We start from the raw sequence: 25,724 nt of genomic DNA, 5'->3' as shown, positions 1-25,724 counted from the left end.
TTTGAATTTCTAAGTCCCAATACGGATCCGTCCTGACTTACATTGAAAGTCAATGGGGGGACGGATCCGTTTACAATTGCACCATTTTGTGTCAATGCAAAGGGATCCGTCCCCATTTACTTACATTGTAAGTCAGGACGGATCCGTTTGGCTCTGCAAGGCCATGCGGACACAAAAACGATGCGTGCAGCATTTTGGGGTCCGTCTCCAAAACGGAACGGGGGGCTGTACGGAGCCGAACGAATGCATTCTGAATGGATCCGCATCCATTCAGAATGCATTGGGGTTAAACTGATGCATTTGGGGCTGCTTGTGAGAGCCTTGAAACTGATCTCACAAGCGGATCCCCAAACGCAAGTGTGAACGTAGCCTAAACCCATGTACATCAACATTATTCCCCCCCCACCATCCACTTTCAACATACAGTCCCATGTCAATAACATCCCTCCCTTCAGCCCTAACATACATCCCAGTTAAATAACTACAACTCCCAGTATTGCTCTGCCTCTCCCTTCATTTACCCCTCCAGTCCTGCATTAGGCTCCTCCTCTTCACTCTGGTCCAATCCTGCACTGGTCACATGATGGTGACATCATCCAGGTCATCCTATCACAGCCTGTTTAGCTGATCACATGACCTGTGATGTCACAGGTCCTTCGCCTCTTCCCAGTGTATTAGATTCAATTGTATTGCCGTTCTGTGTACGGCAATACAGTTGTATCTAGCAGGCAGGCAGGACATTCGGGGCCTGGGACAAAACATCCGGGGCCCAGGCCCCGAATGTTTTAACCTAGCAACGCCCACTAGTGAATGGGAGTCGGGAAACGGAGCTCCCATGGGCCCCCAGGAGCAACTGGGCCCGGGGCAGCTGCCCCTTTTGCCCTGCGGCAAAGACGGCCCTGGTTGTAGGTTGAGTGGCGAGAGCCACAGCTCGGTCTGGTCCCTTATACCGTGCCACATCTCTGCGGAGGTGTGCTGTTTGTCCCCTAAGCAGATCAACTTAAGCACGGCCTGTTGACACTTACCCACAACAGTGCTACAGTGCTTCCAGCTAGCGACTGATGGCTGACTGTTACTGGAGGTGGAAGTGGAGGAGAAGGCGGCAGAGGAGGAGAAGGCGGCAGAGGAGGAGAAGTGGGGGTTGGAGCCAGTAACATAGCTGCTGGCGGAGACCCTGATGGACGTAGGGCCCGCAATCCCGGGCGTGGGTAGCACCTGTGCCATCCCAGGGTACGACTGACTCCCGGCCTCTACAACATTCACCTAGTGTGCGGTCAGGAAAACGTAGCATCCCTGCCACCAGCACTTGTCCATGTGTCCATGGTGAAATGGACCTTCCCAGTAAGTGCGTTGGTCAGGGCACGGGTGATATTCTGGGACACTTGCTGGTGTAAGGCGGGCATGGCTCACCATGAAAAATAGTGGCGGCTGGGGACTGCGGGTCAGGCTGCGGAAGGCCTCAGTGTCCACAAGCCTAAATGGCAATATATCAAGGGCCAGTAATTTGGAAAGTTGAGCATTTTAGTGCTATGGCCTGTGGGTGGGTATTTGCACTTGCGTTAAAATGACTGTGTTATGGACATTTGGACGCTGCGCTACGTCAGGGAAGTGGATGTTGATGCTGATGGTTCATGCGAAGGTCCAGGTGCAGGGCGAGGGGCATCCAGGCCTGCGCCTTCGACAGGGAATTGGCCAGCAGTGCATAACACAGGGGAAGAGGAAGCAGTGGTGTGACCCGCAGACCCAGATTGTGGACCCAGGCATTCGGCCCACTTATTGGGGTGCTTGGATGACATGTGGCGGATTATGCTGGTGGTGGTGAGGTTGCTAGTGTTCATGCCCCCGGCCATACTGCGGAACACCTACCCCTTGGCAAGGTAGATTTACGCATAGGGGTGCTCGGTGTAACGGTTGCGGGCCTGTTTGGTGTGGGCTGACTTCTCCCTTTTGCAACCCCGCTGCCTCTTCCAGCCTGTTGCGGTGCTGCGGATCCCTCCCCCTCTGTACTGCTATCCTCGCTCGGCTTTTCACCTTCCCATGTTGGGTCAGTGACCTCATTATAAACCACCTCCTCTTCCACTTCCTCACTCTGCTCATCCTCCTGACTTGACCTAACCACAACCTCAGTGATTGACAACTGTGTCTCATCATCCACCTTGTGAACGAATGATTGCCGTTCACCACCGTCATCTTCTTGAGACTGTGAAGGCTCAAGAGGTTGGGAATCAGGGCACAATATCTCAGGTTCCTCTTCAAGCGTGCTGGGCGCGAGGGCCAAATGTAATAGTGGTGCTGGGAAGAGCTCCTCGGAATATCCAAGTGTGGGATCACTTGTTTGGCAAGCCTCTCCATGGTGGAAGGAAGAATGATCAGAGCGAGGATTCGGTTGACCAGACTCTTGGCTACAGAGACTGGACTTGGTGGAAGAGTGGCTGGTGCTTAACTGACTGGAAGCATTACCTTCAGCAATCCAACCGACCAACTGTTCGCACTGGTCCGACTTGGACAGTTTTGTCCTGTGCCGCCCAGCTAAGTTGGACATGAAGCTGGGTACGGTGGATGTTTTTTTTCTGGTGCACTGGCAGCAGGCACTGTTTCATTGCGCCCAGGGCCACGACCTCTGCGTGCACCATCAGCATCACACCCACTTCCCCGTCCTTTAGTGCTCGCCTTCTTCATATTAATGGTTTTGTCACTGGATGTGGCGCAGATTCTTTTACAGTCCGCTAAAGACACAGCTTTAGGATGCAGGACAGTATATGTCACAGAAACTCACAGAATATGGACACTAGATTAGGCCCAGATTAGTTAAATTTGCCCTAAAGATACTGTTTTCGGATGGCGTACTGTATATGTCACAGAAAACAACACACTATGGACACTACATTAGGCCCAGATTATTGGAATTTGCATCACAAAATCAGTTTTCGGATGCAGAACAGTATATGTCACAGAAACACACAGAATATGGACATTAGATTAGGCCCAGATTATTTAAATTTACGCTAAGGAAACAGTTTTCTGATGGCGTACTGTATATGTCACAGAAAACAACACACTATGGGCACTAGATTAGGCCCAGATTATTGGAATTTACACCAAAGAAACTGTTTTCGGATGGAGTACTGTATATGTCATGGATGTGTATTACACGCACACACTACAGAGACAGTAGATGAGGACTGGCCCCTGATTATTTAAATTTACGCTAAAGAAACTGTTTTCGGATGGTGTACTGTATATGTCACAGAAAGCCACACACTATGGACACTAGATTAGGCCCAGATTATTGGAATTTGCAATACAAAATCAGTTTTCGGATGCAGGACAGTATATGTCACAGAAACCCACAGAATATGGACACTAGATTAGGCCCAGATTAGTTAAATTTGCCCTAAAGAAACAGTTTTCGGATGGCGTATTTTATATGTCACAGAAAGCCACACACTATAGACACTAGATTAGGCCCAGATTATTTAAATTTACGCTAAGGAAACAGTTTTTGGAAGGCGTACTGTATATGTCACAGAAAATAAACTATGGGCACTAGATTAGGCTCAGATTATTGGCATTTACACTGAAGAAACAGTTTTCGGATGGAGTATTGTATATGTCACAGATGTGTATTAAACGAACACTATAGACAATAAATGTGGCGCTGATTATTTGAATTTACGCAATTTACACATCTGCGGATGATGTACAGTATATGTCACTAATAGGTATTAAAGAAAAATATCTTGCTGCTGTCAAACACACACAGTAGTCCTTAAAAGGACTTTGGGGTATTTGGAAAGCTTTTGGTAGGAAAAACAGCAAATTTCTCTCCCTGCACTATCTGTCCCTTCCTCAGCACGGATGTCCCTGAGACTGATCAATTTAGCGCAGGTAAAAATAAATTGCTGCTCTAAAACACACACACAGTAGTCCTTAAAAAGACTTTTGGGTCTTTGAAAAGCTTTCTTCGAATAATAACTGAGAATTTCGCTCCCTACACTGCCTTTCCCTTCATACCTTCTGCTCTCCCTGACTATATAGCATAGCGATGCTCGAGCCGAACAGATATTCGGCCGAGCATTCTCGCTCATCACTAGTTATGACCACTCTGCAATCCAGCAGTGGTGGCCATGCTTGCACACTATAGGAAAAGGCACCGGCCTTTTTGGTGGCCAGGACCATGAGAGTGCACATAGGCTGGTGCTTTTTCTTATAGTGCGCAAGCATGACCATCGCTAATGGATTGCAGAGTGGTCTTAACCATGGAAACGAGAAGGGTATAATGAGATGAAAAAATGAATCAAGCCAGCAAAGAAAGCAATATGGATAATAACAATAAATTAGTAAGTGTCTTGTATTAACTTTCTCTACATGATGAATGCCACTTGCTGAAGTGAGAAAACCACTTTAAAGGCAGGTGTCATATATAGGGTTGCCACCTTTTATTCAAGCCAAACCCGAACAGAAGGGAGGGAGGGCCCCCTTCCAGGCCCCACCCATGCCCCGCCTCCAGCCACGCCCATGCCCCGCCTCCATCCACACCCATGTCCCGCCTCCAACTCTGGTCGCTGTCGCACCGCACACTTTTACAATATGCTAATGAGCCTCTAGGTGCTATGTGGGCGTAAAATCAGCACCTAGAGGCTCCGTCTACTCACGCTTTATTGTCATGGAACCATGAACCAGACGTACAACAAGAGATAAGTGGAAAAAAGAAGGCTTTATTGAAAATCAAGCTGTAAGGCAAAAGTCCAAACGGATGGCTAAACCGAAGCAGGGTCTTGCGAAGCCAGAGATCAGGAACCAGAAGGGTAGTCAGACGAAGCCTGGATCAGGAACCAGCAGGGTAGTCAGACGAAGCCTGGATCAGGAACCAGCAGGGTAGTCAGACGAAGCCAGGATCAGGAACCAGAAGCAGCAGCAGTCTTAGAAGCATGTGAACACAGGAGGACCAAGCAAGGAACTGAAGCCACAGACCTCCTATATATATGAGCTAGGCATCCAGCTCCTCCCAGTGGGAAGGAGAGCCGCAGGGTGGGAGGCTACAAGAAACCCAGAAACCAAGATGGCCGCCAGCACATGTCAAACGAAGGAGAACAGCAAGAAGGTAAGACCATGACAGTACCTCCCCCTCAAGGGCCCCTCCTCTGTGGAGTAAAGAACGGTTTCTGAGGGAAGCGTGCGTGGAAGGCTCGGAGCAAGGCAGGAGCATGGACATCTGCGGAGGGAACCCAGGAACGCTCCTCTGGACCATAACCACGCCAATGGACCAAAAACTGCACCCGGCCGCGGACCAGGCGTGAGTCCAGGATATTGCTCACCTCATACTCCTCACGATTGCCCACTTGGACCGGACGAGGCCGAGGAACCGAGGAAGTGAAACGATTACACACCAGTGGCTTCAACAGGGAGACATGAAACACGTTGGAGATCCGCATGCCAGGAGGAAGCGCAAGGGCATAGGCTACCGGGTTTACCCTGCGAAGCACTCGGAAGGGACCAACAAAGCGAGGCGCCAACTTGGGAGTGGGCACTCGAAGGTTGAGGTTGCGGGTGGACAACCATACGCGGTCTCCGACCTGGTAGGAAGGAGCGGGCGCTCGTCTGCGATCAGCCTGGAGTCTCTGGCGCTGCGCAGAGACCTCAAGGGACCTCTGGATCTGTACCCAAGAAGCACGTAGGACGGAAAGGTGATCCTCCACAGCCGGAATATCCTGGGGAGAGAATACCTCCGGTAACACGGCAGGTTGGAACCCATAATTGGCCATGAAGGGAGACGTCCCAGAGGAAGAGTTCACCGCCGTGTTCCTGGCAAACTCAGCCCAAGGCAGGAGGTCAACCCAATTGTCTTGGTGATCGGAGACATAGCAACGAAGGAATTGCTCCAAGGCCTGATTGGCTGCCCCATTGGACTGAGGGTGGTAGGCCGAGGAGAAAGAGATGAATCCCCAACTGGGAGCAAAAGGCGCGCCAGAACCTGGACACAAACTGACTCCCCCGATCCGACACAATCTCCTTGGGCAAACCGTGCAACCGGAAGACCTCCCTGGCAAAAATCGAGGCCAACTCTTGTGCAGAGGGTAACTTCTTGAGAGGAACACAGTGGCACATTTTGGAAAACCGATCCACAATCATGAGAATGACCGTATGTCCTCGGGATGCAGGGAGGTCCACAATGAAATCCATCCCCAGGTGTGACCATGGACGCTCCCCGGTGGCTATGGGTTGCAAAAGGCCCAACGGAACGTGCCGAGGGGACTTACTCTGGGCACAAACGGAGCATGCCGCTACATATGCGGCGATGTCGGAACGTAGAGAAGGCCACCAGAACAGACGTGAAACAGCCCAGGACAGCTGATTCTTTCCAGGATGCCCCGCGGCCTTGGAGTTATGGTAGGTTCGCAACAACCGAGCAACTCCTCAGGCACAAAACATCTGCCGTTGGGTCTCCCAGAGGGAGCACCAGATTGAGCCGCCAAAATCTGCTCACCCAGGGGAGAGGTCAGGCTGGTGCGAATGGCGGCCAGGATCTGATTCGGAGGTATGACCGAAGTCGGAATCGACTCCTCCCCGGACAGCTCGGAGTACTGCCGTGATAAGGCATCCGCTCTGATGTTCTTGGAACCGGGTAGGTAGGAGACCACGTAATTAAAACGTGACAAGAACAGAGCCCATCTGGCCTGACGTGGTGTCAATCTCTTGGCCTCAGAGAGGTAGGTCAGATTCTTGTGGTCCGTCAGGATGAGAACCGGAACCACCGAGCCCTCGAGCAAGTGCCTCCATTCTTTAAGGGCCTGCACGATGGCCAATAACTCCCTGTCACCAATCTGATAGTTGCACTCCGCGGAAGACAATTTCCGGGAGTAAAACCCACAAGGAAGCAGAGGACCCTCTGGTGTTCTACGCTGAGACAGAAGGGCGCCTACTCCCGTCTCAGACGCGTCCACCTCGAGGACAAAAGACAACCCAGGGTTGGGATGCGACAGAATCGGAGCCGACACAAAGGCGGACTTTAGAGCCTCAAAAGCTCGGATGGCCTCGAGCGGCCAGACCTGGGGATTACTGCCCTTCCTGGTCAGATCCGTGAGAGGCTTGGCTAGCATGGAAAAGTCCCTGATGAACTTCCGATAATAATTGGCGAAGCCCAAAAAGCGCTGCAGGGCACGAAGACCACTGGGCTGGGGCCACTGTAAGACAGCCGAAACCTTCTCAGGATCCATGGAGAACCCCTCAGCGGAAATGATGTAACCTAAGAAGGTTACCTGGGATCGGTGAAATTCGCATTTCTCAAGCTTACCGAACAGCTTGTTCTCTCGTAACCGTTGCAACACTCGTCTGACATCCAGAATGTGGGCCTCCATGGATTCAGAATATACCAAGATGTCATCCAAATAGACCACCACACACTGCTGCAACAGGTCACGGAAAACATCGTTGATGAATTCCTGGAAGACTGCGGGCGCATTGCACAACCCAAAGGGCATAACCAAGGATTCATAATGACCGGTCCTGGTGTTAAACGCGGTCTTCCACTCATCGCCCGCCTTGATCCTTACCAGGTTATATGCCGCCCTCAGGTCGAGTTTGGTAAAGACCGTGGCCCCTTTGAGGCGATCGAACAGCTCGGAAATCAAGGGTATCGGGTAAGCGTTCTTGATCGTGATGCGATTGAGACCCCTGTAATCGATGCAAGGCCTCAACTCACCGCCCTTCTTTTTCACAAAGAAAAATCCAGCCCCTGCCGGGGACGAGGATTTGCGAATGTGTCCGCGTGAAAGCGCCTCCCTCACGTACTCCTCCATGGCCTCATTCTCCACTACCGACAGTGGATAGACTTTGCCACGAGGAGGAACGGCACCAGATTGTAACTCTATGGCACAATCGTATGGGCGGTGCGGAGGTAGGGCAACCGCACGCACCTTATCGAATACATCCCGGTACTCCTCGTATTCAGGAGGCAACAGAGAGTCCGAGGAAGTACACAGCAACTTGACAGGCCCATGGATGCAACTAGCCCCACACTGCGGTGACCACGAGAGGATCTCGGCCGATCTCCAATCGAAAGTCGGATTATGCTTCTGGAGCCAGGGGTACCCCAAGACCACCGAGTAGTGTGGAGACGAAATAACCTGGAGACAGACCGACTCTCTGTGAACGGCACCAATGGCCATCCCCACTGGAAGGGTCTCCTGAGTCACGTGTGGCGGCAGAAGGGGTCTGCCGTCTATCGCCTCAAGAGCCAGTGGGGAACCTCGAGGCTGCAGAGGAATGGAATTGGCGGCAGCGAACACACTATCAATGAACAAACCACCAGCACCAGAGTCCACCAACGCCTGGGTCGTCACCGAGCCCCCGACCCAGGAGAGGACAACAGTAATCAGTGGTTTGTCAACACGGGAAACCGGGGACGAGGAGACTCCACCCAAGATCTGCCCCCGACAGGATCTCAGGTGCGAGCGTTTCCCGGACGGTTCGGGCATGCCAACCGAAAATGCCCACCGAGACCACAGTACATGCATCTGCCCTCGCGTCTCCGGAGTACCCTCTCTCCCCTCAGGACAGGCGAGCAAACCCCAGCTGCATGGGTTCACCCCCAGACAAGTCATCCCCAGGAGGCGTGGGAGGAGAGGGAGGCACGGGTGGGACAGCAAACGTAGGCGCCAATCTGTTAGAAGACCTCCGCAGGCTCTCCTTAAAGGAAGGTCTCTCCCTGAGTCTGGTGTCAATCAAAATCAGGAAAGAAATAAGAGACTCGAGCTCCACTGGTAGGTCCTTAGCTGCAACCTCATCCTTCAAGGCATCCGAGAGACCATGAGAGAAAGCAGCGACCAGAGCCTCATTATTCCAGCCCACCTCTGCTGCCAGGGTACGAAACTCAATGGCGTATTCAGCTACGGATTGTGAACCCTGTCTGATGGACATAAGGAGCTTCGCAGCAGAGGCAGCACGAGCCAGCACATCGAATACCTTCCGAAGAGAAGCAACAAAACCGGAAAACTCGGCAACCACCGGATTGTTGTTCTCCCATAAAGGGCTGGCCCAGGCCAAGGCCTTGTCCGAGAGCAGCGAGATCAAGAAGCCCACCTTTGATCTCTCAGTAGGAAAGGCATGTGGCAGCAACTCGAAATAAATGCCCACCTGGTTAAGGAAACCTCGGCACTGAGTTGGCTCTCCCCCAAAGCGCTGTGGAAGGGGGGCAGAACCGGTCATACCCCGAAACACCGCAGGCGCAGCAACAGGTGTCGGGGTAGACTCTGGCGCAACAACCGGAGCGGCAGTAGGAGCGGGCCCAGGAGCGACAACCGACCCATCGGCAACGGAAGCTAAATGAGCCGTGCGTTCAAGCAGGGTTTGCAACGCCACAGCGAACCGACCCAACAGGTGATCCTGCTGATCAAGTCTGGCAACCAGCGTAGGTAGCGAGGATGGCCCTGTACCGTCAGAATTCATGGCTTGGTCCTAATGTCATGGAACCATGAACCAGATGTACAACAAGAGATAAGTGGAAATAAGAAGGCTTTATTGAAAATCAAGCTGTAAGGCAAAAGTCCAAACGGATGGCTAAACCGAAGCAGGGTCTTGCGAAGCCAGAGATCAGGAACCAGAAGGGTAGTCAGACGAAGCCTGGATCAGGAACCAGCAGGGTAGTCAGACGAAGCCTGGATCAGGAACCAGCAGGGTAGTCAGACGAAGCCAGGATCAGGAACCAGAAGCAGCAGCAGTCTTAGAAGCATGTGAACACAGGAGGACCAAGCAAGGAACTGAAGCCACAGACCTCCTATATATATGAGCTAGGCATCCAGCTCCTCCCAGTGGGAAGGAGAGCCGCAGGGTGGGAGGCTACAAGAAACCCAGAAACCAAGATGGCCGCCAGCACATGTCAAACGAAGGAGAACAGCAAGAAGGTAAGACCATGACATTTATCCCACCCAGGTCCCCTGTTCTGTCCGCCCCGCTCCTCTTGATTGATGGCACTGTTCCCTGCATCATTGACGAAATTCCTGCGCCGTTCACTTCTGTCTTTGGCACAGGCGCAATGAGGTAAAGCCGCTCTCCTGATGCCGGCTTCCTCACTGTGACGTAGTCGGCGCAGGCGCAGTGAGGAATCGGGCACCAGGATCGCATCATTCACTCACTGCACCTGCGCCGAAGTGAATGGTGCAGGCGCGGGATTTCGTCAACGATGTGGTGGACCATGCCATCAATCAAGAGGAGCGAGGCGGGCAGAACAGGGGACCTAGGCGGGATAAATCGTGAGTGGACGGAGCCTCTAGGTGCTGATTTTACGCCCACATAGCACCTAGAGCAGTGATGGCGAACCTTTGGCACAGGTGCCAGAGGCGGCACTCAGAGCCCTCTCTGTGGGCACCCGCACCCTGGATAAAGTCTATGGTGTACAATATGCCTTAGACTTTTCCTGCCATTCATCAGCGCAGGCGCACTATGAACAGCACAGGCAGCGCACTGAATGTAGGCAGGCTATTATAGCTAAATAATAAAGTACATAGAGGATATACTATATTGGACTGTAATATTCAGGTTAAATTGCTTTGTTGGCACTTTGCAATAAATAAGTGGGTTTTGGGTTGCAGTTTGGGCACTCGGCCTTTAAAAGGTTCCCCATCACTGACCTAGAGGCTCATTAGCATATTATAAAAGTGCTTTTTTAATAAAAACGGCTGCCAGGGACTAATGTTATAAACATACTGTTATGTAGTCCTGACATTAGCGCATCGCTATATCAGTCAGCTACATAACAGTAATTCTGGTGGTAGAAACCCTTTAAAAACTGTTACATTTACAGACTTCAAATGTTTTATATACCTTTTTAGATGTGACTATCTAGGACAGGTGTCAGGACTGTCTTGGTCACACACAGGTTAAAAAACCAGTCTGCAGGCAGGGCACTACTTGGGCAGGCTGCTGGAGCTGGACTGGAGAAGAAGAATGATTTCTCCCACGGAGCTCCCTGCCTCTCTCTCTGATGTCATTTCCTCTGGACCTGACTTCCTTATCAGAGAGAAGGAGGGAGGCAGGGGAGGAGCGAGGAGGAGGGAGGAGACCGGAGACTGAACAGTGAGTGAACACAGCGCTCTGACTCTGAGAGTCCGAGGCTGCGCTGCCTGGCATCACTATCACTGTAGAGGAGGGAGGGACAGCTGATCACCCGGCCGCTGCAGTGACAGCTTATGTGATCGCAGCATCGGAGTCTCGGTCGGACGTCCACACTGCAGTTTGAATGAATCCTGTGCCCGGGTCTAAGAAAAGCTTGTACCCGGGCACAGGATTACAAACCCGGACTGTCCGGGTCAATCCCGTACGGGTGGCAACCCTAGTCATATATCACCATGTGCATCACGTTCTAGTGCACCGACATTCAGAGTTAATCTGCTATTTTAGTAATACAGTTACTGTGCCTAAGTATTAAAGGCAGGTGTCATACATTATGACACGTCTGCATCACTGTGCAGTGCAACAACATTCATAGCTAATCCATTATATTAGCTATAGCATTATGTTGTGTCCATATTACGGGAAGGTGTAATTCATCAACCTGTACATACGTGTGCAGTAGAGCGAAATTTATCATAGCTAATCCCATCTGTTAGCTGTAGTGCTATGTTGCCTCAGTATTACAGGCAGGTGTCATTTATTGCCCTGTACATAAATGTGCAGTGGAGCTAAATTTATCATAGCCAATCCGTTCTGTTAGCGATACAGCTGTTAGCTGTTAGTGATACAGACAAAAATGTTGCTGTAGCCGGCACAAGTAGTAGAAGGAGGGGGGGGGGGGGGGGTAACAGGCACAGCAACAGGCCAGAGCTGCCACTGTCATCCAGCAGTCATTTTTTCACCAACAACCCAGCTGTACTGTAATGGTTGACTTGCTCTTCAAAATCATCTCAAAATGACAACAGATACACACAGCCAGGAATTCGGTAGGTTCCTCTGACACCACCCTTTGTTTGTGTGAACTGCTACTATGCCTCACCTGCCTGAATTTGCCTCTTGCTTTTGCTGCTCCTTCTGCTAGCCAAGTAATGAAAGTCTCTGCTCCGTTTTTCAGTGACAATGAGCTTCGTGAGGACAGTCAGCAGTTACAGGCCAGCCCATACTTGGAATAGAAGACCGCTATGTACTCCTTTAGGCATGCAACCACCGATGATGATGTAGCCCATCGCATGTGGGAGTCGTGTAAAAAGAGGGCATCATCAGTATGCGAGGATGGCAGCATGCCCGTGATACAGCAGAGTGGCAGCAGTGGTAGATCTGGAGCTAAACATGTGAATGGTACACTGTTGAGTTTGGGACCCAAACTTGACCCCGAACTCCATCGAAGTCAATGGGGACCCGAACTTTGGAGCACTAAAATGGCTCTAATAATGTCGTGGAAAGGCTAGAGGGCTGCAAAAGGCAACAAAATGTGGTTAAGAGCATGGCAAGTGCTCTGCAAAAAAGTGGATAGGGAAATGACTTAAAATAACATAAAATATGTAAAAATAAAAAATAATAATCTTGATCTAGGAGGAGGGGGTCCATATGGAGTAGGAGGTTGAGGAGGCGGAGGATGTGGCATGTAGGTGGAAGCGGCGGTGGAGGAGGAGGAGGAGGTAGCCAATAGTGATGAGCGGCAGGGGTCATATTCGAATTTGCGATATTTCACGAATATTTTTTAGAATATTCGTCGAATATTAGAAAATTCGAAAATTCACGATTTTTTTTTCTTGACAAAAATCGGCAAGGTAATTATTGTGTAATATGCGAATTTTCGTAATTCGAATTTTCGGATTCGAATTTTTATTGCGAATTTTTCAACTTACAACTATTAGAAAAAGAAGATTATAGCACTATATTAGCTAAATTGCTCTATATTCGATTTTTTGAATATTCGCTATATTGCTATAACAGTTTTTTCGAATATTCGTAATATATAGCAATATAGCGAATATTCGAAAAAAACGAATATAGAGCAATTTAGCTAATATAGTGCTATAATCTTTTTTTTATAGTTGTAATTTTTTCCAATCTGAACTTCAGATGAGAAAAAAATTACAACTATTAGACAAAGAAGATTATAGCACTATATTAGGCCTCTTTCACACTTGCGTTGTCCGGATCCGGCGTGTACTTCACTTGCCGGAATTACACGCCGGATCCGGAAAAACGCAAGTGTTACTATGGCAGCCAGGACGCTATTAAAGTCCTGGTTGCCATAGTAGTGGTGGGGAGCGGGGGAGCAGTATACTTACAGTCCGTGCGGCTCCCGGGGCGCTCCAGAATGACGTCAGAGCGCCCCATGCGCATGGATCATGTGATCCATGCGATCACGTCATCCATGCGCGTGGGGCACCCTGACGTCACTCTGGAGCGCCCCGGGAGCCGCACGGATGGTAAGTATGCTGCTCCCCCGCTCCCCACTACACTTTACTATGGCTGCCAGGACTTTAGCGTCCCGGCAGCCATGGTAACCATTGAGAAACGACGTTTAGCTTAAGGCCGGATCCGGATCAATGCCTTTCAATGGGCATTAATTCCGGATCCGGCCTTGCGGCAAGTGTTCCGGATTTTTGGCCGGAGCAAAAAGCGCAGCATGCTGCGCTATTTGCTGCGGCCAAAAAACGTTCCGTTCCGGAATGGAAGACATCCTGATGCATCCTGAAGGACGGACTGTCCATTCAGAATGCATTAGGATAATCCTGATCAGTATTCTTCCGGCATAGAGCCCCGACGACGGAACTCTATGCCGGAAGAAAAGAACGCAGATGTGAAAGAGCCCTAAGCTAAATTGCTCTATATTCGTTTTTTTTCGAATATTCACTATATTGCTATAACTTCGTTTTTTCGAATATTTGTAATATTCTAAAACAAGAATATATAGCAATATATTGAATATTCGAAAAAACGAATATAGAGCAATTTAGCTAATATAGTGCTATAATCTTCTTTGTCTAAAAGTTTAAAAATTCGCAATAAAATTCGAAGCCGAAAATTCGAATTACGAAAATTCGCATATTACACAATCATTACCTTGCCGATTTTTTTCAAGAAAAAAAAATCGTGCATTTTCGAATATGACCCCTGCCGCTCATCACTACTCCTAAAGTCAAGTATATTGCAGCCTTCTTATTGGCCCACAAGCTAGAAGCAGGAAGGGATCATGTGTACTGATTTTAAAAAAAAATTGGGAAAAAAAATTGGGAAAAAATCGAATATTCGAAATTGCGAATATATATATACAGTCATGTGAAAAAATTAGGACACCCTTTGAAAGCATGTGTTTTTTTGTAACATTTTTAATAAAAGGTTATTTCATCTCCGTTTCAACAATACAGAGAGATTAAAGTAATCCGACTAAACAAAGAAAACTGAAGAAAAGTCTTTTCAAGATCTTCTGTAAATGTCATTCTACAAAAATGCCTATTCTAACTGAGGAAAAAGATAGGACACCCTTGCCCCTAATAGCGAGTGTTACCTCCTTTGGCTGAAATAACTGCAGTGAGACGGTTCTTGTAGCCATCTACCAGTTTTCGACATCGGTCTGAGGAAATTTTACCCCACTCCTCAATGCAGAACTTTTTCAGCTGTGAGATGTTTGAGGGGTTTCTTGCACGTACAGCCCTTTTCAAGTCACCCCACAGCATCTCAATGGGATTCAAATCTGGACTTTGACTTGGCCATTCCAGGACTCTCCATTTCTTCTTTTTCAGCCAATCTTTGGTTGATTTACTAGTATGTTTTGGGTCATTGTCATGTTGCATGGTCCAGTTCCGCTTCAGCTTTAATTTTCTAACTGATGGTCTCACATGTTCTTCAAGCACCTTCTGATACACAGTAGAATTCATCGTGGATTCTATGATGGTGAGCTGACCAGGTCCTGCTGCAGCAAAGCAGCCCCAAACCATGACACTTTCACCTCCATGCTTCACAGTTGGTATGAGGTTCTTTTCTTGGAATGCTGTGTTTGGTTTACGCCAAACATGTTCTCTGCTGTTGTGTCCAAATAATTCAATTTTGGACTCATCTGTCCAAAGAACATTATTCCAGAAGTCCTGGTCTTTGTCAACTTTATCTCTGCCAAATGTCAGTCTGGCCTCGATGTTTCTCTTGGAAAGCAAAGGTTTCCTCCTTGCACACCTCCCATGCAAGTTAAACTTGTACAGTCTCTTTCTGATTGTAGAGGCATGTACTTCTACATCAACAGTAGCCAGAGCCTGCTGTAGTTCTCGAGATGACACTTTAGGGTTTTTGGAGACCTCTTTTAGCATCTTGCGGTCTGCTCTTGGGGTGAACTTGCTGGGGCGACCAGTCCTGGGCATGTTGGCAGTTGTTTTGAAAGCCCTCCACTTGTAGACTATCTTCCGGACAGTGGAATGGCTGATTTCAAAATCTTTTGAGATCTTTTTAAATCCCTTCCCAGACTCATAGGCTGCTACAATCTTTTTTCTGAAGTCCTCTGACAGCTCTTTTGCTCTCACCATGGTGCTCACTCTCACTTCAACAGTCAGGAGCACACCAAACTAAATGTCTGAGGTTTAAATAGGGCAAGCCTCATTCAACATGCAGAGTAACGATCTACTAATTATGTGCACCTGGTGTGATATACCTGTGTGAGATCTGAGCCAATTTAAGAGGGAATACATGTGAGGGTGTCCTATCTTTTTCCTCAGTTAGAATAGGCATTTTTGTAGAATGACATTTACAGAAGATCTTGAAAAGACTTTTCTTCAGTTTTCTTTGTTTAGTTGGATTACTTTAATCTCTCTGTATTGTTGAAACAGAGATGAAATAACCTTTTATTAAAAATGTTACAAAAAACCACATGCTTTCAAAGGGTGTCCTCATTTTTTCACATGACTGTAACTATATTCGAAATATTCGCGAATTTTCAAAGTACCTATATTCGCAATAAAAATTCAAAATTCGAATATTCGTGATCAACACTAGTAGCCAACACCGTTTTTTGTTTTTTATTTTATTTAATAAAAATATAATTTTTTTGTTTAAACTTGGGTAGACGGCATGGACAGGTGGCTGCGCTTGTCTGTCATAACCCCCTCCTGTCATGCTAAACAAACATTCAGACAATACACTGGCTGCAGGGCAGGGCAGCACCTTCAAGGCGTTAAGGGCAAGCTCAGGCCATGTGCCCAATTTGGAGACCCAGAAGTTGAAGGGGGCAGACCCGTCATTCAGTACGTGTAGGCGTGTGCACACATACTGCTCAACCACGTTGGTGAAATGCTGCCTCCTGCTAAGACGCTCCATATCAACTGCTGGTGCTGGTTGTTGTGGTGTGCTGACAAAACTTTTCCACATTTTTGCCATGCTAACCCTGCCTTCTGAGGTGCTGGCAGTGCCCCAGCTGCGTTGGCGACCTTTTCCTCGTCCTCTGCCTTCACCTTGTGCTTCAACTGTGCCCCCGCTGTCAGGTGGGAATGCCATCAGCAGCGCATCTACCAGCGTGCGCCTGTAGTCGCGCATCTTCCGATCAGTAACAGACGTTTTTACTAAATTTAGTTCCCTGTCAGCAATGCAGAGCAGGGGTTTATTTACTGCAAAACTGGGTTCATGTCACCCCCCAATGGAACAGACAATTTTACTAAATTTAGATGCCTGTCACCTATGCAGAGCAGGGGTTTGTATACGGCAAAAATGGTAAAATGTCACCCAAGAATGTAACAGACGATTTTTAGAAATTTAGGTCCCTGTCACCTATGCAGAGCAGAGGTTTATTCACTGCAAAAATTGTAAAATGTCACCCAAGAATGTGACAGACGCTTTTGCACCCTGCTCCCTTTTTTCCTGTGCTGGTGCCTCTGTGGACCGCTGCATCTTCCTCCAAACTGCACACGTCACTCGCATGATCTTGTTTCAATGTGGGCTCTAGTACCTCATCATCCTCCACATCATCTTCCACCCACTCTTTACCCCTGCCCTCCTTGTCAGTCTGCACACTGCAGAAAGCCGCAGCAGTTGGCACCTGTGTTTCGTCATCATCAGAGATGTGCTGCGGTGGTCCTCCCATGTACTCATCCTGAAACATAAGTGGTTGGGCATCAGTGCACTCAATCTCTTCCACCTCTGGGGCAGGGCTATGTGGATGGCCCACGGAAACCCTGCAAGCAGAGTCATCAAAAAGCATAAGAGACTGCTGCATGACTTGGGGCTCAGAATGCTTGGCTGATTTGCAAGGGGGTGATTTGAAAGACAGATGGACAGGAAATGGAGGTGCCAACTCTGAGCTTTCAGCAGGTGACCGGGTGGGAGACAATTTGAATGAACTGGAGGCACTGTTAGCCACCCAATCTACTATCGCCTGTACTTGTTCTGGCCTTACCATTTGTAGAGCCGCATTTGGGCCTACCAGGGTCGTAGCTAGAAATGACTGGGCCCCATAGCAACATTTTTTTATGGGCCCCCCTCTCCCGGATCTCCCACCCCTACATACCTCTCAGACCCCCACCCCTTCCAGAGCGCCCACCCAAACACCCTTCCAGGACCTCCCACCCTAACATCCCCACACCCCTCCTAGACCTCCCACCCTAAATCTTCTACCGTCAGTCCCCAGATATAATAGTCCAGACATCAAGTGTCCTGCTCCCCCCTCCTGCCTATAATGTTCCAGACCTCAAGGTTCATGCTTCCCCCTACTCCCCATATATAATGGTCCAGACCTACAGGATCCTGCTTCCCCCTACTCCCCATATATAATAGTCTAGACCCCCAGGATCCTGCTTCCCCATACTCCAAATATATAATGGTCCAGACCTCCAGGGTCCTGCTCCTCCCTATATAATGGTCCAGACCTCCAGGGTCCTGCTTCCCCCTCCTCCCTAAATATAATGGTCCAGACCTCCAGGGTCCTGCTCCCCCCTATATAATGGTCCAGACCTCCAGGATCCTGCTCCCCCTTCTCCTTAAATATAATGGTCCAGACCTCCAGGGTCCTGATCCCCCCTATATAATGGTCCAGAACTCCAGGGGCCTGCTCCCCCCTTCTTAAATATAATGGTCCAGACCTCCAGGGTCCTGATCCCCCCCTTCTCCTTAAATATAATGGTCCAGACCTCCAGGATCCTGCTTCACCCTACTCCCAATATATAATGGTCCAGACCTCCAGGGTCCTGCTCCCCCCTCCTCCCTATATAATGGTCCAGACCTCCAGGGTCCTGCTCCCCCCTAAATAGAATGGTCCAGACCTCCAGTGTCCTGTTCCCCCCTATATAATGGTCCAGACCTCCAGGATCCTGCTCCCCTCTTCTCCTTAAATATAATGGTCCAGACCTCCAGGGTCCTGCTCCCCCCTCCTCCCCAGATATAATGGTCCAGACCTTGGGGATCCCACTCCCCCCTCCTCCCCAGATATAATGGTCCAGACCTCCAGTATCCTTTCCCCCCTATATAATGGTCCAGACCAGACCTCCAGGGTCCTGCTCCCCCCTTCTCCTTAAATGTACTGGTCCAGACCTCCAGGGTCCTTCTCCCCCCCTTCTCCTTAAATGTACTGGTCCAGACCTCCAGCGTGCTGCTCCCCCCTCCTTCCCAGATATAATGGTCCAGGACTCCAGAGTAAGTTTTACCAGTCCCAGCGTCAGCCAGCCCTCACCTCACAGCCACTTGAACGTCTGCGCGCCCACACTCCAGCAGCGCTGCCAGGCCCAGCAGCTTTGCTGTACACTCCGCCTCCTCCACTTCCGGCCAGTTAGACTGCTGCCAATCCTTAGCCGGCGGCCCGGGCGTTGGGCCCCATAGCCATTGCTATGGCTGCTATGGTGATCCCTACGCCAATGGGGTCTACCAAATAATGCTGAAGGTTCTGTCGCCTACTCGCACCTGAGGAAGGTGTTTCACTTGTGCGTGTAGCTGGCACAGATCGACCACGTCCTCTCCCTGCAACAGGAGCTTGACCAACACCAGCAGCACCGCGACCATGGCCACGTCCCTTATTTGACGCTCTATTCATTCTTTGTGTTCACCCACCAAACCAACAGATGGTTTATGTCAGGCGACAATGTAACCGCCAATAGTCAGCAATTCAGTTCACTGACAGAAAGGCTGTGCAGGTGTCATAAAGAGAAAAAATGTCTTGAGGTTACACAACAGGTGAATTTAATACAAATACTTTGCTGTCCAAAAAAAATTTGAATTTGTGAAACAGCAATGTAACAGCAGTATTTACTGGTTTTATTTGACTGCCAGAAATGCAGCGCAGGCTGCAAATATACTATATAGCACAAAAAGTGAGTTTTTTTCAACCAACAATGTAACAGAAGTATTTAACGGTTTTATTTGACTGTCAGATATGCAGTGCCGATGTCAGAAAGAGAAAAAAAATCGCTTTAGGTCACACAAATATGTGACAGACTAATGTAATTGAATTATTTTCACTGGTAGGTATGCACTGCAGGCCGCATTTGTACTTGACCGCCAAAAAAAGGGAATTTGTCCCCCTGGAATCTAACAGATGGATTTAATTGATAGATTTCCCCTATTCAGCACAGGAGCACTTCACCGAATTTTTTTTTATCCCCCCCCCCCCAGGTGTCCTTAAAAAATGCCTAGCTGTCACCCACTGAGCTACCAGAACAGGATTAAAGTAATGTCCGTGGCACACATGCAGTTGCAAGTGCACTGCACTTGCAAAAATGGTCGTCGACGCCCACCAAACAAACAGACTGATTAAAGCTTATTTCTCTGTGACACTGGGCTCAGGGGTACAAAAATGCAGCATAGCATCCACAAAAAATAATTGCTGCAGTTTGCAGATTTAACACCAAGAACACCAGTTTTATCTTCTAATTAGAGTTGAGCGAACACCTGGATGTTCGGGTTCGAGAAGTTCGGCCGAACATCCCGGAAATGTTCGGGTTCGGGATCCGAACCCGATCCGAACTTCGTCCCGAACCCGAACCCCATTGAAGTCAATGGGGACCCGAACTTTTCGGCACTAAAAAGGCTGTAAAACAGCCCAGGAAAGAGCTAGAGGGCTGCAAAAGGCAGCAACATGTAGGTAAATCCCCTGCAAACAAATGTGGATAGGGAAATGAATTAAATTAAAAATTAAATAAATAAAAATTAACCAAAATCAATTGGAGAGAGGTTCCATAGCAGAGAATCTGGCTTCCCGTCACCCACCACTGGAACAGTCCATTCTCAGATATTTAGGCCCCGGCACCCAGGCAGAGGAGAGAGGTCCCGTAACAGAGAATCTGTCTTCATGTCAGCAGAGAATTAGTCTGCATGTCATAGCAGAGAATGAGGCTTCACGTCAGCCACCACTGCAACAGTTCATTGGCATATATTTAGGCCCAGCACCCAGGCAGAGGAGGGAGGTCCCGTAACAGAGAATCTGTCTTCATGTCAGCAGAGAATTAGTCTGCATGTCATAGCAGAGAATGAGGCTTCACGTCAGCCACCACTGCAACAGTCCATTGGCATATATTTAGGCCCAGCACACACACAGGCAGAGGAGAGAGGTCCCGTAACAGAGAATCTGGCTTCATGTCAGCAGAGAATCAGTCTGCATGTCATAGCAGAGAATGAGGCTTCACGTCAGCCACCACTGCAACAGTCCATTGTCATAAATTTAGGCCCAGCACCCAGGCAGAGGAGAGAGGTCCCGTAACAGACAATCTGGCTTCATGTCAGCAGAGAATTAGTCTGCATGTCATAGCAGAGAATGAGGCTTCACGTCAGCCACCACTGCAACAGTCCATTGGCATATATTTAGGCCTAGCACACAGGCAGAGGAGAGAGGTCCCGTAACAGACAATCTGGCTTCATGTCAGCAGAGAATCAGTCTGCATGTCATAGCAGAGAATGAGGCTTCACGTCACCCACCACTGCAACAGTCCATTGGCATATATTTAGGCCTAGCACACAGGCAGAGCAGAGAGGTCCCGTAACAGACAATCTGGCTTCATGACAGCAGAGAATCAGTCTGCATGTCATAGCAGAGAATGAGGCTTCACGTCACCCACCACTGCAACAGTCCATTGGCATATATTTAGGCCTAGCACACAGGCAGAGCAGAGAGGTCCCGTAACAGACAATCTGGCTTCATGACAGCAGAGAATCAGTCTGCATGTCATAGCAGAGAATGAGGCTTCACGTCACCCACCACTGCAACAGTCCATTGGCATATATTTAGGCCCAGCACCCAGGCAGAGGAGGGAGGTCCCGTAACAGAGAATCTGTCTTCATGTCAGCAGAGAATTAGTCTGCATGTCATAGCAGAGAATGAGGCTTCACGTCAGCCACCACTGCAACAGTCCATTGGCATATATTTAGGCCCAGCACACACACAGGCAGAGGAGAGAGGTCCCGTAACAGAGGATCTGGCTTCATGTCAGCAGAGAATCAGTCTGCATGTCATAGCAGAGAATCAGGCTTCACGTCAGCCACCACTGCAACAGTCCATTGTCATAAATTTAGGCCCAGCACCCAGGCAGAGGAGGGAGGTCCCGTAACAGACAATCTGGCTTCATGTCAGCAGAGAATTAGTCTGCATGTCATAGCAGAGAATCAGGCTTCATGTCAGCCACCACTGCAACAGTCCATTGGCATATATTTAGGCCTAGCACACAGGCAGAGGAGAGGTTCATTCAACTTTGGGTAGCATCGCAATATAATGGTAAAATGAAAATAAAAATAGGATTGAATGAGGAAGTGCCCTGGAGTCCAATAATATATGGTTATGGGGAGGTAGTTAATGTCTAATCTGGACAAGGGACGGACAGGTCCTGTGGGATCCATGCCTGGTTCATTTTTATGAACGTCAGCTTGTCCACATTGGCTGTAGACAGGCGGCTGCGTTTGTCTGTAATGACGCCCCCTGCCGTGCTGAATACACGTTCAGACAAAACGCTGGCTGCCGGGCAGGCCAGCACCTCCAAGGCATAAAAGGCTAGCTCTGGCCACGTGGACAATTTAGAGACCCAGAAGTTGAATGGGGCCGAACCATCAGTCAGTACGTGGAGGGGTGTGCACACGTACTGTTCCACCATGTTAGTGAAATGTTGCCTCCTGCTAACACGTTGCGTATCAGGTGGTGGTGCAGTTAGCTGTGGCGTGTTGACAAAAGTTTTCCACATCTCTGCCATGCTAACCCTGCCCTCAGAGGAGCTGGCCGTGACACAGCTGCCTTGGCGACCTCTTGCTCCTCCTCTGCCTTGGCCTTGGGCTTCCACTTGTTCCCCTGTGACATTTGGGAATGCTCTCAGTAGCGCGTCTACCAACGTGCGCTTGTACTCGCGCATCTTCCTATCACGCTCCAGTGCAGGAAGTAAGGTGGGCACATTGTCTTTGTAGCGTGGATCCAGCAGGGTGGCAACCCAGTAGTCCGCACAGGTTAAAATGTGGGCAACTCTGCTGTCGTTGCGCAGGCACTGCAGCATGTAGTCGCTCATGTGTGCCAGGCTGCCCAGGGGTAAGGACAAGCTGTCCTCTGTGGGAGGCGTATCGTCATCGTCCTGCCTTTCCCCCCAGCCACGCACCAGTGATGGACCCGAGCTGCGTTGGGTGCCACCCCGCTGTGACCATGCTTCATCCTCATCCTCCTCCACCTCCTCCTCATCCTCGTCCTCCTCGTCCTCCAGTAGTGGGCCCTGGCTGGCCACATTTGTACCTGGCCTCTGCTGTTGCCAAAAACCTCCCTCTGAGTCACTTCGAAGAGACTGGCCTGAAAGTGCTAAAAATGACCCCTCTTCCTCCTCCTCCTCCTCCTCCTCCTGGGCCACCTCCTCTTCCATCATCGCCCTAAGTGTTTTCTCAAGGAGACATAGAAGTGGTATTGTAACGCTGATAACGGTGTCATCGCCACTGGCCATGTTGGTGGAGTACTCGAAACAGCGCAACAGGGCACACAGGTCTCGCATGGAGGCCCAGTCATTGGTGGTGAAGTGGTGCTGTTCTGTAGTGCGACTGACCCGTGCGTGCTGCAGCTGAAACTCCACTATGGCCTGCTGCTGCTCGCACAGTCTGTCCAGCATGTGCAAGGTGGAGTTCCACCTGGTGGGCACGTCGCATATGAGGCGGTGAGCGGGAAGGCCGAAGTTACGCTGTAGCGCAGACAGGCGAGCAGCGGCAGGATGTGAACGCCGGAAGCGCGAACAGACGGCCCGCACTTTATGCAGCAGCTCTGACATGTCGGGGTAGTTGTGAATGAACTTCTGCACCACCAAATTCAGCACATGCGCCAAGCAAGGGATGTGCGTCAAATTGGCTAGTCCCAGAGCTGCAACGAGATTTCGCCCATTATCACACACCACCAGGCCGGGCTTGAGGCTCACCGGCAGCAACCACTCGTCGGTCTGTTGTTCAATACCCCTCCACAACTCCTGTGCGGTGTGGGGCCTGTCCCCCAAACATATGAGTTTCAGAATGGCCTGCTGACGTTTACCCCGGGCTGTGCTGAAGTTGGTGGTGAAGGTGTGTGGCTGACTGGATGAGCAGGTGGAAGAAGAGGAGGAGGAAGCCGAGAAGGAGGAGGTGGCAACAGGAGGCAAAGAATGTTGCCCTGCGATCCTTGGCGGCGGAAGGACGTGCGCCAAACAGCTCTCCGCCTGGGGCCCAGCTGCCACTACATTTACCCAGTGTGCAGTTAGGGAGATATAGCGTCCCTGGCCGTGCTTACTGGTCCACGTATCTGTGGTTAGGTGGACCTTGCTACAGATGGCGTTGCGCAGTGCACACTTGATTTTATCGGATACTTGGTTGTGCAGGGAAGGCACGGCTCTCTTGGAGAAGTAGTGCCGGCTGGGAACAACATACTGTGGGACAGCAAGCGACATGAGCTGTTTGAAGCTGTCTGTGTCCACCAGCCTAAATGACAGCATTTCATAGGCCAGTAGTTTAGAAATGCTGGCATTCAGGGCCAGGGATCGAGGGTGGCTAGGTGGGAATTTACGCTTTCTATCAAATGTTTGTGAGATGGAGAGCTGAACGCTGGCGTGTGACATGGTTGAGACGCTTGGTGACGGAGGTGGTGGTGGTGGTGTTGGTGGTACATCCCCTGTTTGCTGGGCGGCAGGTGCCAACGTTCCTCCAGAGGCGGAGGAAGAGGCCGAGGCGGCAGCAGCAGAATAGGCCGAGGCGGCAGCAGCAGAAGAGGTAGCAGGGGGAGCCTGAGTGACTTCCTTGGTTTTAAGGTGTTTACTCCACTGCAGTTCATGCTTTGCATGCAGGTGCCTGGTCATGCAGGTTGTGCTCAGGTTCAGAACGTTAATGCCTCGCTTCAGGCTCTGATGGCACAGCGTGCAAACCACTCGGGTCTTGTCGTCAGCACATTGTTTGAAGAAGTGCCATGCCAGGGAACTCCTTGAAGCTGCCTTTGGGGTGCTCGGTCCCAGATGGCGGCGGTCAGTAGCAGGCGGAGTCTCTTGGCGGCGGGTGTTCTGCTTTTGCCCACTGCTCCCTCTTTTGCTACGCTGTTGGCTCGGTCTCACCACTGCCTCTTCCTCCGAACTGTGAAAGTCAGTGGCACGACCTTCATTCCATGTGGGGTCTAGGACCTCATCGTCCCCTGCATCGTCTTCCACCCAGTCTTGATCCCTGACCTCCTGTTCAGTCTGCACACTGCAGAAAGACGCAGCAGTTGGCACCTGTGTTTCGTCATCATCAGAGACATGCTGAGGTGGTATTCCCATGTCCTCATCATCAGGAAACATAAGTGGTTGTGCGTCAGTGCATTCTATGTCTTTCACCGCTGGGGAAGGGCTAGGTGGATGCCCTTGGGAAACCCTGCCAGCGGAGTCTTCAAACAGCATAAGAGACTGCTGCATAACTTGAGGCTGAGACAGTTTCCCTGGTATGCATGGGGGTGATGTGACAGACTGATGGGGTTGGTTTTCAGGCGCCATCTGTGCGCTTTCTGCAGAAGACTGGGTGGGAGATAATGTGAACGTGCTGGATCCACTGTCGGCCACCCAATTGACTAATGCCTGTACCTGCTCAGGCCTTACCATCCTTAGAACGGCATTGGGCCCCACCATATATCGCTGTAAATTCTGGCGGCTACTGGGACCTGAGGTAGTTGGTACACTAGGACGTGTGGATGTGGCAGAACGGCCACGTCCTCTCCCAGCACCAGAGGGTCCACTAACACCACCACGACCATGTCCACGTCCGCGTCCCTTACTAGATGTTTTTCTCATTGTTATGGTTCACCACAACAACAAATATATTATTTGGCCCAATGTATTGTATTCAAATTCAGCGGGATATAAATTTGAGGCCTAGTATTTAGGCGCTGGGTGACCGGTATGGATTTAGTGACAGAATTAGACTTGGAAATGCACAGAAGCGTGTGTGTGAAGTTATTCTGAATGACCCTATGTGCACCTTGAATATTATATACCCTTTTTGGGATAGATTTCAAATAGCTCTGATATAGCAGGAACCACTAAATTATGAAATTGCTAAATTGGGAATTGTATTTCAACCCAGAACAAAAAATGTGCTTTGACGGACACTAAATATCTTGCCCAGCAACAACAGTACAGCGGTAACGAGAGATTTAGCAGGATATAAATTTGAGGCCTAGTATTTAGGCGCTGGGTGACAGGTATGGGTTTAGTGACAGAATTAGACTTGGAAATACACAGTAGCGGGTGTGTGTGAAGTTATTCTGAATGACCCAATGTGCACCTTGAATATTATATACCCTTTTAGGGATAGATTTCAAATAGCTCTGATATAGCAGAAACCACTAAATTATGAAATTGCTA

The sequence above is a fragment of the Bufo gargarizans genome, chromosome 1, assembly GCF_014858855.1.
Source record: "Bufo gargarizans isolate SCDJY-AF-19 chromosome 1, ASM1485885v1, whole genome shotgun sequence".
NCBI classification, from domain to species: domain Eukaryota; kingdom Metazoa; phylum Chordata; class Amphibia; order Anura; family Bufonidae; genus Bufo; species Bufo gargarizans.
This window is presented reverse-complemented; position numbering follows the sequence as displayed.